This window comes from Heptranchias perlo, chromosome 6, assembly GCF_035084215.1.
Source record: "Heptranchias perlo isolate sHepPer1 chromosome 6, sHepPer1.hap1, whole genome shotgun sequence".
Taxonomy (NCBI): domain Eukaryota; kingdom Metazoa; phylum Chordata; class Chondrichthyes; order Hexanchiformes; family Hexanchidae; genus Heptranchias; species Heptranchias perlo.
Genome location: NC_090330.1, coordinates 84,674,419 through 84,690,446, shown reverse-complemented (window position 1 = coordinate 84,690,446; position 16,028 = coordinate 84,674,419). Strand labels below are relative to the sequence as shown.

Here is a 16,028-nt window from a genome sequence, read left to right as displayed (position 1 = left end):
AACTAACCACTTAACATTAACCCCACATCTCCAAAACTATACTAACTATAACTATATGGGTGGGATAATGGTATGGAGGATGCATATCAAGGAATGAAGATGTTGCTGCAAGATAATATTTCTTTCTTCTACATTCAGCATCCTTCACATGCTAGGAGCATATCAAAGCTGGAGCGGAGAGGTCCATGTGTAAAAACTGTAACACCAGCTGCCAGAATTGATTGGACAAAGGTGTTGTGTGCTGCAGTTAAATCTAGCAGCAATGTTTAGCACATGTGTGAGGATTACGCAGTGTGGCAGCCATGAATATGCTATTGACTAGAAACGAATTGATAGGAGCCTAGGAAGCAGCTGTAGAATAGGCGGAATGACTCTCAACTTCCCCCCCCCCCCCGCCCCACCCAAGCTTCTCCCTTCTAAGTTGGTAGCAATGTACAATGCACTTAAACATCAATTTGGTTGTCCAGGGTTTTGTTGCAGTTTTGCCTTGGTCTTTGATCCGTAAGAAACTAATAACTTTTCGTGATTTGTTAAATTGCTCTGTATGAAGATAGAATAGAATAGGCCTCTGCTAGCATCTACTAGGGGATGCTACCTGAAAACTCAGCAGTATCAGAAAAAGATAATGGCTGAGCTGGGTATTGCCTTAACCTGCTAATTGAATGAAGGAGCTCTTCAATGGGATTCCACTTTTCATATCCATCATTGTCATACATGCATGTTTTGTTGGCTTTTCTTAAAGGATTCCAGCAATTCTTCTGTCTGCCCCCAAAAATACCTTTCCAAATAGTACATGCAATAGCTGCTTTTGCAGTTACCTTGGGAGTGACGCTAAATGCCAGTTGACAGAACAATACTCTGAAAGCCATGCATCTAGCTGCCAAGTCCCGGGCGTGGACTACTATCTCCTGCTGGAGTGCATCAGTCTACATTTAATCTTTGACTGGGGTAGCAGTAGAACCAGGGACCTTCCTGGTTTGTATGGCTCAATTACTCACTGGTTAAATTCGCTGCATATTGGGGAAGTTCCCCAGTTTCATATTACAGGACTCCTCAAGAGGAACAAAGAGTCATAACTGCACACCACTTGGTTACTTCTGATGAAGGATCACACCTGAAATGTGAACCTAGCTTTCTCTTTCAAAATGTTGACTGACCTTTTTCACAATTCTTGCATTTGTGATTTTTCTTTAGATCCGTATCTCATAACTTGCTTCATTTTTCTAGCAGGCACTTTAAAGCCATCCGGCCTTAACACTGAGTTTAACAACTTTAGATCTTAATCACCATTTTCTCAGACAGCAGGTGTTGGGAATGGAGGACAGCTGCACCAGAGCCACTGGGAGTGGGGGAGGTGTGGGCTGGTGCCCTCCTCTGGACCCATCTTTTGATTCTTTACTTGTCCACATTTGCCTTGCACCATCATCCCATTTGTCATTTAATCACTCCTGCCCTCCACCCCAACACAGACTTTTCCATTTGTTCTTCCTTTCCCTCCCCCTTATCCCTGGCTCTGTACTTGCTTAAAAACTGTTAATCCCTTCCAGTTCTGATGAAAGGTCATCGACCTGAAACATTAACTCTGTTTCTCTCTCCACAGATGCTGCCTGATCTGCTGAGTGTTTTCCAGCATTTTCTGTTTTAATTTCAGATTCCCAGCATCCACAGTATTTTGCTTTTATTTTAACTTACTACTGTATCTGCAGCCGAACCTGAGCTGAACAGAGTGGAAGGGAGTAAAGGCAGGATTAGCTAGGTTAATGAACTAATCACCCAATTACTTCAAAGCAACAAATATCAATCACACAAAGATGCCAAAAAATGTACCACCTAAGGATGGTACATTATTTATTTTATATATATGTATTATATATTAAAAAAAAACAAAATATATATATACACACCTCCTTTAAGAGAAGAAATAAGAAACATTACCTTATCTACTAGATGTGCCAGTTGCTTCTTAATTAAATTTTTTACAGGCATGTTGACATGAATGATTTAATTCAGTAAATGTCTAAGACTTTTATCTGGACCATTATCATGCTGTTAGTAACATTTTTGTACTTTTGCCCATATAGTAGAGTTTTTTTTAACCATGACAAATGTTTTTGAGCTGCAGCCATAATTAATAGCCCATGAGCTGCTCATACGTGTCAACTGATACTAATTTATAGATTTTATTTTCTGGCTCAAATTTTGAAGATTAAGAAACAAAACCACAAAGGGTTCTTCTCCTTCCCCTCAAGTTGAATTCTACACAGCAAATAATCTCATTGCTGGCCACTAAAACCAGGAATAAAAACAGAAAATGCAAGTCAAGCAGCGTCTGTGGAGAAAGAAACAGAGTTAACGTTTCAGGTCGAAGACCTTTTGTCAGAACCAGGGTCTGGCTTTCAAAGATCACTGATATTTAGGCAAGCTACTAGCCACTATTTGGAAAGAAAATAAATGTATAATATATGCACTAATGGATCTCTTGTGGCATTGTTTATGGGTAGTTTGGGCCCTCAAGCTCAGTTTCTGATCTTTACCATGGCCCATGCCTAATCTTCCAAAACTCTTGTTCCAATTCTGAAATGGCACCCCACTGCAATCCTGACTTAAATGGTCCCAGGAGTCCTCATCACTGAAGAAGAATATATATGTAACCAATGACAAAAAAGAATAGACGTTCAAAAAAGCAAATGGACAGATACTTATGATGTAGTCATAGACTGGAGCTACACTCCATCTGCTGCCAAACTTAAGCAGTGAGAAATAGACATCTGGAATGGGTTTCTCACCTCTTGGCTTTAGTATTTCAGAATCAGATTGGGACCTTACTTAAGAGTTGTACTTTCATGTCAATATGCACATGACAACACTTCACATCAATGTGAAAGTGGCAATATAACTTCAGCCTTCTATTTCTCTTCCCAGTCTACTACTCGCCACTCTTACTCTCCTTAACAGTCCCCCCCCACCCGCCCCAACACTTTGTTTCCTACTTTCCTGATTTTTGGCTCTTATTCTCTGTATTTCTTGATTCTCTTCTCTCCTTTCATTAGTTTTCCTCCCAATAATTATTTTTACATTTTTGACTTTGCTCCCTTTCTGGCTTCTATTAACTGTTTTGATTCTCTACCTTGTGCTGCACTTTCTTTCTTCGGTTGCGCTGGTTGTTTTTTTTGTTCTGTGTACCAAACAGTCTTCTCACCTCCTGCACCTTGCAGCATATCACGAAGTGCTGATCGTGTCGTTCAGGACAAAAACCAACCCCAAGGGGTACTCAGCTAATTGGGATCCAGCAAAAATCATACATGCACGGAGAACTGAAAAGCACATACATGGTGCCTCCAAAAACACTGCAAAAGGTTTAAATCAACAATTGGAGTACTGAGAAGGGAGCAAAACAAGGCCACGGTTGGTAAAAGAGGGGAGGCCCATGACGGAAGAGCGGGGACCAGTGGAGGCTCCTTAAGAAAAATGACATCAAGGGACAGGAGAAAAATCGGTGCAGGTCAGGGAATCAACATTTCCATGCCAGAAGTCTCCAAAATTAGAAATTAGGAGAGAGGAAAATGGAGAGGATAATGGTGCCCATATACATTCTCGAGCGTGTGAGGCTTTAAAAGTGTGAAAGTGGGGTAAAGCAAGTTATCAAGATCCTTTATTAAATGTACTCTTTACAACCACTTCAGAACATTGTTAACACTTGTTTAAAGAAGCTGCAGTACTCTTCGCAAATCTTACAATCAATTCCTTTCTATTTACCCCAGTAATCCTGCAGTTAAAGCACACAATAGTCAAAATAATAAGAACTTTAAGGAGTTGTATGTGCTCAGTATCAGGTGCTGAAAAGGCTTTGTACACTAATACCAGCTAATCAGAGCATATTCATCAAATTCTATTAAACATAATCAAACATCAATTTAAAAGCAATCACTCATCGTCTCATAAAAGCTGCAAATTGAAGTGCCCTGTACACAGTTGACACTATTTGGTGGATAAACACTTTGCTCTATCTAATTTAAATAATGATTCATTACTTTGCTTTATTTCTACAATGGTTTCCTAACTACAGTGAATGTATTCATATGCTTTTGTTGTGCAATGAAAACATCTGCAGTCTACAACAATTAATAATTGTTTCATGGGAACCACTTTCAATTAGATTAAATGTGTAAAAGAAAACATTGAGGTGTTATGACACTGACGTCTGGTTTACAGGTGTTCACCTGCACTTTGGCCTTAGTTGGCTAAAAATTGATAATACAATTATGCACATAATGACTCTACCACACCTGTTTCAATCTGATTACTCCTTATTTAATTGGGAAATTATCCCAGTTATGCCCTTAGCAGCTAACTGTGCGTGTTTGTGAAATAATATTTTAATTTGTTACTATATGCCAAAAGAAGCATAATAATGCACATCGTAATTTGATGGCTGCCTTCAGGGGGTTTTCTGGATGAATTTGTTGTTCACTCATGCCAAAATAACATTCATTGCCCTAAAGAAAGCATTGCAGCAAAGTCCATTGTTCTGTATTTATCAGATTATTAGGGCATACAGCCACAACAAATATTTCTGTAGCCCTCACATTTGGCACATTCTGATAGCGTCAGTAAATAATACTGTTAATAAATCAGTTATGGTAAGCCACTAGGAACATAGGAACACGAGTAGGCCATTCACCCTCTCAAGCCTGTTCCGCCATTCAATTAGATCATGGCTGATGCGCACCTCAACTCCATATCCTTTCCCACTCTTATCTAACAAAAATCTATTGATCTCAGTCTTGAAAATTTCAATTGACCCAGAATCCACAGGCTTTTTGGGGGAGCGAGTAACAGATTTCCACTACCAGTTGTGTGAAAAAGTGCTTCCTGATTTCACTCCTAAATAGCCTAGCTCTAATTTTAAGATTAAACCCTCCTGTTCTAGATTCCCCCAGCAGAGGAAAGTTTCTCTCTATCTGCCCTATCGAATCCCTTAATCATTTTAAATAGCTCAGTTAGATTACCCCTCAATCTTCTAAACTCAAAAGAATACAAGCCAAGTTTATATAACATGCCCTTTTAAGCCCTGGCATCATTCTGGTGAATCTAGTTGTACCCCTTCCAAGGTCAATATATCTTTCCTGAGGTTCAGTGCCCAAAGCTGAACACAGTACTCCAGACGGAGTCTGATCAAGGCTATGCACAACTGAAGCATCACTTCCTCACTTTTCAATTCCAACCCCCAACAACACCAACTAGTAAAGCATCCAAAGACGCTTCAGAGAAACGTTATCAGACAACATAAGCAGACATAAGGACAGGTGACCAATAGCTTGGTCAAAGAGGTAGGTTTTAAGGAGCGTCTTAAAGGAGGAGAGAGGTGGAGATGTGAAGAGATTTAGGGAGGGAATTCCAGAGCTTAGGGCCTAGGCTGCTGAAGGCATGGCTGCCAGTGCTGGGGTGAAGGAAACTGGGGATGCACAAGAGGCCAGAACTTGAGGAACGCAGAGTTCTCAGAGGGTTGTAGGGCTGGAGAAGGTTACAGAGATAGGGAGGGGTGAGGCCACGGAGGGGTTTGAACACAAGGATGAGAATTTTAAATTCGAGGTGTTGCTGGATTGAGAGCCTGTCCTAATGTCAGCAAGAACAGGGGTGACGGGTGGAATGGACTTGGTGCGAGTGATGATACGGGCAGCAGAGTTTTGGATGAGTTGAAGCTTATGAAGGGTGGAAGATGGGAGATCGTCCAGGAGAGCATTGGTTTGGTCGAGTCAGGAGGTAACAAAAGTATGAATGAGGGTTTCAGCAGCAAATGGGCAGAGACGGGTGACATTACGGAGGTGGAAGTGGGCGGCCTTGGTGATGGAGGTCAGAAGTTCAGCTCAGGGTCAAACAGAGCGCCAAGGTTACAAACAGTCTGGTTCAGCCTCAGGCAGTGGCCAGGAAGGGAGATGGAATCGTTCTAGGGAACGGAGTTTGTGGCTGGGGCCGAAAACAACGGTTTCAGTCCTACCAATATTTAATTGGGAGGAAATTACTGCTCATCCAATACTGGATGTCAGACAAGCAGCGTGACAAATCAGATGCAGTGGAGGGGTCGACAGAGATGGTGATGAGGTAGAGCTGGGTGTTGTCAGCGTACATGTGGAATCTGACGTTACGTTTTCAGCTAATGTGGCAGAGAAGCAGCATGCCGATGAGAAGTAGGAGGGGGCCAAGGATAGATACTTGGGGCCCTAACCCCCCCCCCCACCCCCGAGATAAAGGCCAACATTCCATTAGCCTTTTTGATTACTTTTTACACCTGTGCACTAACTTTTAGTGATTTAGTTCCTCCACAGCTCCTAGTTTCTCACCATTAAGAAAATATTCTGATTTGTCTTTCTCAGATCCCAAGTGGATGACCGTACACTTCCCAACAATGCATCTGCCATAGCTTTGCCCACTCACTTAGTCTGTCTACGTTCCTTTGTAACTTCCTCCTCTTATCCACACAAATCATTTCTAAACTTTTCTAACATATTAACACAATTCTATTTTAACCAGCAGCACAATGGAACCCAATCTAAGGGCCAGAAATTGAATAACATTCACAACAAACAACATTCTTCTAAGGTGTGAATCACAGTCTCAGCCAAGTCATTGGAGGGAAGGATGGAGGAAAAATGACTTTGAAAGTTTTTTTTCCTGTTAGTCAAGTACATCTCCCCTAACAGATCAACCAAAAAGCAAGCCTAATGACTACTGCAGGATTGTCATTGGGCTGAACCTTTCAACACTTCTTACAGCGGATAGTACAAATTGGATGGAGAAGAACAGAGTAGGGACAGAATTTAAACTGCCAAAATGAACAGTTTATCTAGCAACGAGGATAGTGAAATATGCTGTAGTTTTGCAATACACCTACCTTTTAAAAAAAATGGAAATGTAAAATATTACTTGGATTCCCCTAGATACAGTATCCATCATATGTATTAACAAAGTGTTCAAAAAAATCAATATGTGGACATCTTTTTGAAATATAATTTTTTTAAAACCTTCTCTACAAAGGACCAAACTATTGCTAATAAAAATACACCAAATCTTCAGCATAGAGAACAGCTTTTGTCAAATGCGAATGATGTAAAGAAATTTTCATCTCTAAATCGCAAATTGATTTTCAACGATCACACACTTCCTTCATCTACTAACTTTTCTTTAAACAATAACTAAACTGGCTTTGTTGTAATATTCAACAATAAATAACTCTTAACTATGACACACGCTTTGAAAGCTTCATGAATATTATATTTTATTTTCAATTGTTAAAGTTCTGAATCACAAGCTAATGCATCTTTGTCATTTTAACCCAGAACTATTAAGACTATTATATTAAAATGTACCTAGGAAGATCTATGCTGATAAGTGACATGTCAAAGTGGTATTCAACAGCAGTCAGCATAAATATCAAAATATATTCCCTAACTGCAGTTTGTTTTATCACGGTTACTGATAGCAACACAACAGCAACCAGATAACAGTAACTGTAATAGCATTATAATATATAGAGCCTTTGACATTATTTACAGTTCAAGTACACCTCCCTTAAAACTATTCTATAGCATCACACCCTGATAACAGATAAAGTCTGCCTACAACTGTAAAAACGACAATGGAAACTATGTTTGTTTAAAAAGTCAACAATCAAACAAGCCAAACCACACCAGGCACTATAGTAAACAATTATTGCACTCCAACACCCTGCATTTATTGGGCCAAATTACACCATTGTTGAGTCACACTGATTAATAAATTTTAAAACAATTTAAAATATCCAAGAAACAACGCCCCAAACATTGCAAATATAAGGAAGAGAGTTCACTCTATTATTGACACACAAGATATCATCCACCATGGGTAAATTGGCTGCTTAGGAGGCCGTTTAATTAGAAGCCTTTTACGTGAAACTAAGAAACCTATGAATTTAGGATGCAACATGAAACTGGTTAAGAAAATGGTCCAACAATTGGAAAGAGAGAATAGCTGTGAAGTGGGTAATGTCAAACCAAGGGGAGCTGTTATGTGGTGTTCCACAGTGCTTGTACACGAATAGGATGTGGCAGGAGTCTAAATAACTTAAAAATCAAATGGAGAGATTTGTTGCAGAATGCTTGGTAGATGTCAGCAGGATTCTTTCTAGAAATTGTCGGTATCAAGTGCAAATATTATACAGAGGTGGCATTGTGAGCCGTGAAGGCACTTCATTAGTGGAAAAACAAACTCACTTTCTGAAGGTTCATAGAAGGGGAATATGTAAATGGTCTGAATCAAACACATCATTGGTGTTATGTAGATGAAAACCAACACTGACAAGCAGGATAAGACATCCTTTAATTCATGTTCTCCTGTTACCCTCCCAACAGACTGCACTGCATAAATCACTCAAGCAAGCTCTTTCAGTTTATATAATCGTCTAAACTTGTTAAGTGTTTTACAGCCTTGTAAACACACTCTTAAGCATTTGTTATTTGCTATAAAATAAAAAGATAAGTTGATGAGCGATCTGGGACTGTCCAAATTCCAATTGACTGTCTTAGTTTTCCAAACATTTTTTGAGGGGGTGGGGGAGGAAAAGGAAGGCAATTTCAAAATTTCTATTCAAATATATTTCTTTGCAATTCAGACAGAAGGACCTAGTATGTCTTTCTCAATACTTTTTTTCCATTCCAAGCTTCGCCTTTGAACCAGCTCCAAGGTGGGTGTTACTTACTGTGGTTTAAGGAATAACCACGGTTTGATAAAAGTTTGCTCATTCCTTACACCACATTAAGTAACACCCATCGACACTGCTTTTCAAACAGGTATGTCAGTTGTGCAAACGTTAAGTGTTTCAGCTTAAATAAAGGTCAAGAAGCAGAGTTCATGGCAGTCTATTTTTCTCTTGGATTGTTCAACCTGTGCTCTAGTTGATGGCTCATTCTCTTCAGGCGATCTCCAGGTTCATTCCTCTCTCTCCCTCACTGTTTCCTCTTCGGATCAATGAACTCCACTCAATCATCCAACTATATAAACTTTTCTGATAATCCTATGCTACAATTATTAACTTCCTTCAGACTGTATATCCTCGATGTGCGCAGCAGTGCAGAGGCTGAATGACTGGCCTGGATTGTCCTCTTCACATGGTGATGGGACAGTACTTCTGCCCGCTGTCCCAACCCCACCCATTTTCCTAGGTCAGGTCAGTATATGCAGGGCAGGCTCCCAGCAGGATCCCTGCCACCAAGAGAGAGCCCTCTGCTGCCAAAGTGCAAAATCCCAACAGTACTGTAGTGGGACCAGCGCTGCAGCACCCCAAGAGGCAGCCGACCATTTAAAGGGGACGAAAGAGCCCCGAAGAGGATTCCAAGGATTTTTATTTTTATATAAAGGACTCGGTTGAGACTGAGGCCTACAAGGGTAAGACACAGGGAGGAAATGGAGGGAGGGGAAGTTTCTATTGGGCCCTTTCGCTCTATTAAAAGCATTCTGGAGCCTTATTTCTGCCACCTTGGGCCTAACACCATCCTTCTCTGAGGCACACCAGCAAGAGGTCGAGGAAGGCCTGGGTCAGTGGAGAGAGCAGTGGGAGAGAAAGTGTGTTCGGGGCCAGAATGGATTTATTGCTCAATTTTGCCCCCTTTTCTGCTACTATTCTACTCTATTTCAGATGGGGCTGCAAAGGAACATCCAGCCCAATATGGGCCAGAATTTGCTGTAAAAATAATGGCACTCGCCGTTACATTAGAGTTAATGGTACAGCAACTTCAGGCAAGGACCAGATGTGCTGTTAAATTTGCATATCCAAATACGAAAATGGATGTATTTGCCCATTAATTGCCACAGAAAGTTAAGCGTAAGTACCCTTTTAACGACGTGATGAATGTTAATGACTGCCAATCAACCTCTCTGGCACCGAAGATTAACTATTACAAGTGTGGAGTCTCATTCCTTCATGTTTTGAACTTTTCGGGGAGATTTTAAAAATGTCAAATTTGGAATGTACATTTTTTTTTCTTACTTTTCCTTTCTGTCTCTTTTTTTTTCCTCTCTTAATCCAATCTTTCTTTCCCTCTCTCTATTTCTCTTTCTGTACCTGTACTTTGTGGGGAAAAATGTCTTGAGCTGAAGGGTGCAGGGGCAAGTCTAACTAATGGCAGATGCCGTTAGATGGCCTGCTCCAGCATATTCTGGCACTATGTCTACATCTCCTCCATGAACTTCAAGAGGGTAATGAAAATGTTGTTCCTTTCAAAGACTTTGGCCTTGCTGTTACCCCCTCACCCAGATTAAGTTGAGTTGGCTTACCTGCTTGAGGTCGCTCCGTTCCCACCCAGCACCATTTCATCTTCGCCGACTTTCAAGTCGACCGAGGCTCTCGTTACAGATAGGCGGGTGCCTACTTTAAATGCAACAGTCGTGGCCCGATGACATCATCAGCAGAGCGACATTAACAAAAGGTCAGGGGAAGTCCCACACTGTCTGGACCAGAACCATGGTGGAAGGCATCAACTGGCCAAAGGAGCCCAAGGTAAGTTTTAAAAAATTACTTCTGTCAGAACTCCTTGTGGGCCACGAGGAGCAGGAGTGTTCACCCCAGTCACTGTAAGGAGTCCTTGCGCCCCCCCAGATCGTGGTGGAACCCCGCCCTCCGATCCCCAATTGTCTCCAAACCACTCCTCCCACTGACTGTTTCCACGGGTCCCTGGCCGCAGCCTCCTGCCACAAAATTCTCAATCCCGCCTGCCGGCCAGGTAGTGAATCTGGCTGGGTGCGGGACATTAAATATAAGTGAGGCCCTGCCATGAAGATCGGCAGGGCCTCCACGTACCCATACTCTCCAGGTGTGCCGCCCACCTTGGGGATCATGCGCATCGTTCCTGCCCCGCTTTACGTTTCTCAAGTCTAACAAACTCCTCTAACCTTTGATGGCTTCACCCTTAGTCCTTCATTGATCAGCATGCTTATTCTTACCTGGCCACATCGCTGCTGCTAAAGTTGACTCCAAGAAGCTCAATTTTCTCTTCCATGCCTAACATCTACTTTCCCCTCAACAAAACTCTAAAGTCAAATTTTTATAAGACTTGAAAATTGTTGCCAATAGGATATAGCTAAATAGGATACAGCAAAAAGCTTGTTCAAAAGGCAATCCTTCTCTCTCGTTTCTAGATTCCAACTTGTGTCTTTGTGGCAACCTTTCTTGTCTATATCTTATCAGTACTACTGTTCTCAACTTTCCTCTTTTGTTCCTCCTAAACTACAAATATACCATCTTACACGCACTCCCTGCTCCCTAAACGTGTAATGTGTTGAAATCATGACATTTAATTCTAACTAATTTGTTCCCATGACCTCAAAATTATGCATCTCCTCACCTCCCCCAGTCTTTCGATCTTTCTATAATTTTTTTTTAAACTGCCATTTTATTGTTTTTTCTTCCCTATTGGAGGCATGTCTATGGACCCTGCTTTCCTCTGGTATCTCACATAAGTGGTCATCCTTAAAGGATGATCCTAAACAGTGTCAACAAGCTATTCAACAGTGAGGGGTATCTCAGGTTAGTCTGATCCTGTTTTGGCTGACCTCCACACTCCCAGCAGGGATCACTGGATAGTGATCAGTATCACTTACACTAGCCAATTTTCCCCTCCCTAACCTGAGGAGCCAAGATCAAATGTAGCTTTGGTTGAAATCAGCTAACTCAGCACAGACTGGGGATTGAACCTAGGACCTTCCTGATTTGGATGGCTTAGCTAATCAGGACCATCTTGGCTTACCTATTTACATACAGTCACATAGAGTCTATAGAATCTACAGCACAGAAACAGGCCATTCAACCCAACTGGTCTATGCCGGCGTTTATGCTGCACACGAGCCTCCTGCGACCCCTCTTCATCTAACCGTATCAGCATATCATTCCATTCCTTTCTCCCTCATGTGCTAATCTAGCTTCCCCTTAAATGCATCTTTGCTAGTCGCCTCAGCTACTCCTTGCGGTAGCGAGTTCCATATTCTAATCACTCTTTAGGTAAAGACATTTTTCCTCAATTCTCTACTGGATTTATTAGTGACTATCTTATATTTAGTTTGGACTCCGCACAAATGGAAACATTTTCTCTCCTACCCTATCACATAGTATCATAGTAGGCACAGGAGGAGGCCAATCGGCCCATCATGCCTGTACCAGCTCTTTGAAAGAGCTATCTAATTAGTCCCATTCCCCAGCACTTTCTCCATAGCCTATAAATTATTTCCCTTCAAGTATTTATCCAATTCCCTTTTGAAAGTTACTACTGAATCTGCTTCCACCACCCTTTCAGGCAGTGCACTCCAAATCATTACATCTCGTTGCATAAAAAAATGTTTCCTCATGTAGCCTCTAGCTCTTTTGCCGATCACCTTAAATCTGTGTCCTCTGGTTACCGACCCTTCTGCCACTGGAAACAGTTTCTCCTTATTTATTCTATCAAAACAGTTCATAATTTTGAACACCTATCAAATCTCTCCTTAACCTCTCTGTTCTAAGGAAAACAACTCCAGCTTTTCCAGTCTCTCCACATAACTGAAGTCCCTCATACCTGGTACCAATCTAGTCAATCTCTTCTGCACCCTCTCTAAGGCCTTGACATCCTTCCTAAAGTGTGGTGCCCAGAATTGGACACAATACTCCAGCTGAGGCCTGACCACTGTCTTATAAAGCTTTAGCATAACTTCCTTGCTTTTGTACTCTATGCCTCTATTAATAAAGCCCAGGATCCAATATGCTTTTTAAACAGCCTTCTCAACTTGTCCTGCCACTTTCAAAGATTTGTGTATGTGCACCCCCAGGTCTCTTTTCTCCTGTTCCCCCTTTAAAATTGCACCATTTCATTTATATTGCCTCTTCTCATTCTTCTTACCAAAATGTATCACTTCACACTTCTCTGCATTAAATTTCATCTGCCAATTGTCTGCCCATTTCACCAGTCTGTCTTTGTCCTCCTGAAATCTGTTACTATCCTCCACATTGTTTACTACATTTTTGAGTTTCATGTCATATGTAAACTTTGAAATTATGCCCTCTATACCCAAGTCCAGGTCATTAATATAGATCAAAAAGAGCAGTGGTCCTAATACTGACCCCTAGGGAACACCACTGTATACTTCCCTCCAGTCTGAAAAACCACAGTTCACCACTTCTCTCTGCTTTCTGTCCCTTAGCCAATTTTGTATCCACGCTACCACTATCCCTTTAATCCCATAGGCTTGAATTTTGCTAACAAGTCTATTATGTGGTACTTTATCAAATGCCTTTTAAAAGTCCATATACATAACATCAACTGCACTACCCTCATCAACCCTCTCCAATATAATCCTTTCATAATCTTAAAGATCTCTATCAGGTCACCCCTCAGCCTTCTCTTTTCTACAGAAAAGAGCCCCAGCCTGTTCAGCATTTCCTGATAAGTATATCCTCTCAGTTCTGGTATCATTCTTGTGAATCTTATTTGCAGCTTCTCCACTGCCTCTACATCCTTTTTATAATATGGAGACCAGAACTGTTTACAGTTCTCCAAGTACGGTCCAACCAAGGTTCTATACATGTTTAACATAACTTCTCTATTTTTCAATTCTATCCCTCTAGAAATGAACCCCAGTGCTTGGTTTGCTTAAAAAATGGCCTTATTAAAGCTGTGTCGCTACTTTTAGTGATTTGTGTATCTGTACCCCCCGATCCCTCTGCTCCTCTACCCCATTTAAATGCTTATTAGCCAAGGAGTATGTGGCCTCCGTATTCGTCCTACCAAAATGCACTACCTCACACGTATCAAAATTGAAATTCATTTGCCAATTACACATCCATTCTGCAAGTTTATTAATGTCATCTTGTATTTTGTCACATTCTTCTCAGTATCAACTACACCCCCCAATTTGGCGTCATCTGCAAATTTTGAAATTTCACTTCTGATTCCCAAGTCCAAATTGTTTATGTAAATGGTGAACAGTGGTCCTTCTGGAATACCACTTCCTACCTTTTGCCAGTCTGAGTAATTACCCTTAACCCTTGCTCTCTGCTTTCTGTGCTGTAACCAGCTTGCTATCCGTTCTGCTACTTGCCCCGATTCCACATGCTCTGACCTTAGTCATGCATCTACGATGCAATATCTTATCACAGGCTTTTTGAAAATCCAAATATATTACATTTACTGCATTACCCTTGTCTACTGTTTCTGTTACTTCTTCAAAGTATTCAATAAGATTGGTCAAGCATGATCTTCCTTTTTGAAATCCATGCTGACTACTCTATTTTATTTTCAGTTTCTAGATTTTTTTCTATTACATCTTTGAGTAAAGATCCCATTATCTTTCCTACCACCGATGTTAAGCTAACTGGTCTATAGTTCCCTGGACTTGTTCGATCTCCCTTTTTAAATATATGAATCACATTAGGGGTCCACCAATCGTCTGGCACTAATCCCTTCCCATAGTATCACAGTAGGTACAGCATAGCAGGAGGCCATTCGGCCCATCGTGATTGTGCTGGCTCTTTGAAAGAGCTATCCAATTAGTCCCAATCCCCTGCACTTTCCCCATAGCCTTGTAATTTTTTTCCCTTCAAGTATTTATCTAATTGTCTAATGAATTTCTATGTATATGTATTAGTGCCTCTGCTATCTCTTCCCTAACTTCTGTTAATATGCATGGATATAATCCATCCGGACCAGGGATTTTATCCTCTCTAAGTTTGATTAGTTCATCAATTTTCTCCCCCTTTCTATCTTAAATGTCTTTATAGCTTTTTTGATCTCTTCCTCTAATGTCTTGCCTATCATGTTAGTCTCCCTGGTAAATGCTGAAGCAAAGTAACAATTCAATATTTCTGCCACTTCGCTGTCATTACCCGTGAGTTTATCGTGTGCATCCCTTAATGGCCTTGCTCTATCCTGATTTTTCTTTTGTTATTTATGTGTCTGTAGAATACTTTACTATTTCCTTTTATATTCCCTGATGATTTAATTTCATAATTCATCTTTGCTTTCCTAATTTTTTTTTGACATCTTTCCCAACGTCTTCATATTCCCTTTTGTCATCTTCTCTTTTATCGTCTATGTACTTAATGTATGCCTTTTTCTTAGTTTCAATTTTATCCTGATCAATTTATTCATGGTGTTTCATTATTGGCTAGTTGGTTGTTTTTTTTAGTGAATAGGTTTCTTCTGAACTCTATTGATGACCTTTTAAAGTATTTCCCACTATTGTTCTATCTCTTTGTCAATTTTCTTTTTCCAGTTTACCTTCCCTAGTTCTATTCTCATCACCTCAAAATTAGCTTTTTTCCAATCTATTACTTTGGTCTTTGTCTTATTTGTCAATCATTATTTTAAACCGTATTATGTTACGATCGCTATTGCCTAGATGTTTCCCTACGCTTACTTCTCTTATCTGCTCAAATTCATTTCCGATTACTAGATCCAGCAGTGATTCCTCTCTTGTTGGGTTTTTTTCGTACTTGGTAAGAAAGGAGTCCTGAACACACTAAAAACTCCATTCTCTTTTTCCCTTTCCCTATCCCTTCTTGCCAGTTTATTTGGGGGTAGTTGAAATCTCCCATGATTATTATTCTATATCTTTCACTCATTTCATAGATTTGCTTATATATTTCATCCTCCACTATTAGGTGGTCTGCACAATACCTCTATTAGCGTGATCGATCCCTTCTCATCCTTTAGTTCAATCCATATGGATTCTGTTTCTATCTTAATGTTAGTTATGATCCTTTTTTCCACTGCTATTGTTATCTCTAACTAGTACAGCTACCCCACACCCCCCTTCTTCCTCCCCTATCCTTTCCAAATACTTTATATCCTGCAATATTTAACTGCCAGTCCTGTTCTTTATGTAGCTATATTTCAGTTATCCCATTACATTTGGTTCCTCACTACGAATTATTGCCTCCAGTTCCCCTGTTTCGTTACGGATGCACATTGTTGAACAGGCAATTTATTTTGATTGTATTCACCGTTCCTCTTTATTTTTAACTGTCATTT

At 40.5% G+C, this 16,028-nt stretch overlaps 1 protein-coding gene across 3 annotated transcripts in view; it reads right to left on the bottom strand.

Annotated features, from left to right (window-relative positions):
* abcc4 (ATP binding cassette subfamily C member 4 (PEL blood group)) overlaps positions 1-16,028 on the bottom strand; it is a 376,726-nt gene that overhangs the window by 145,026 nt on the left and 215,672 nt on the right. The gene's annotated exons all lie outside the window — the stretch shown is intronic.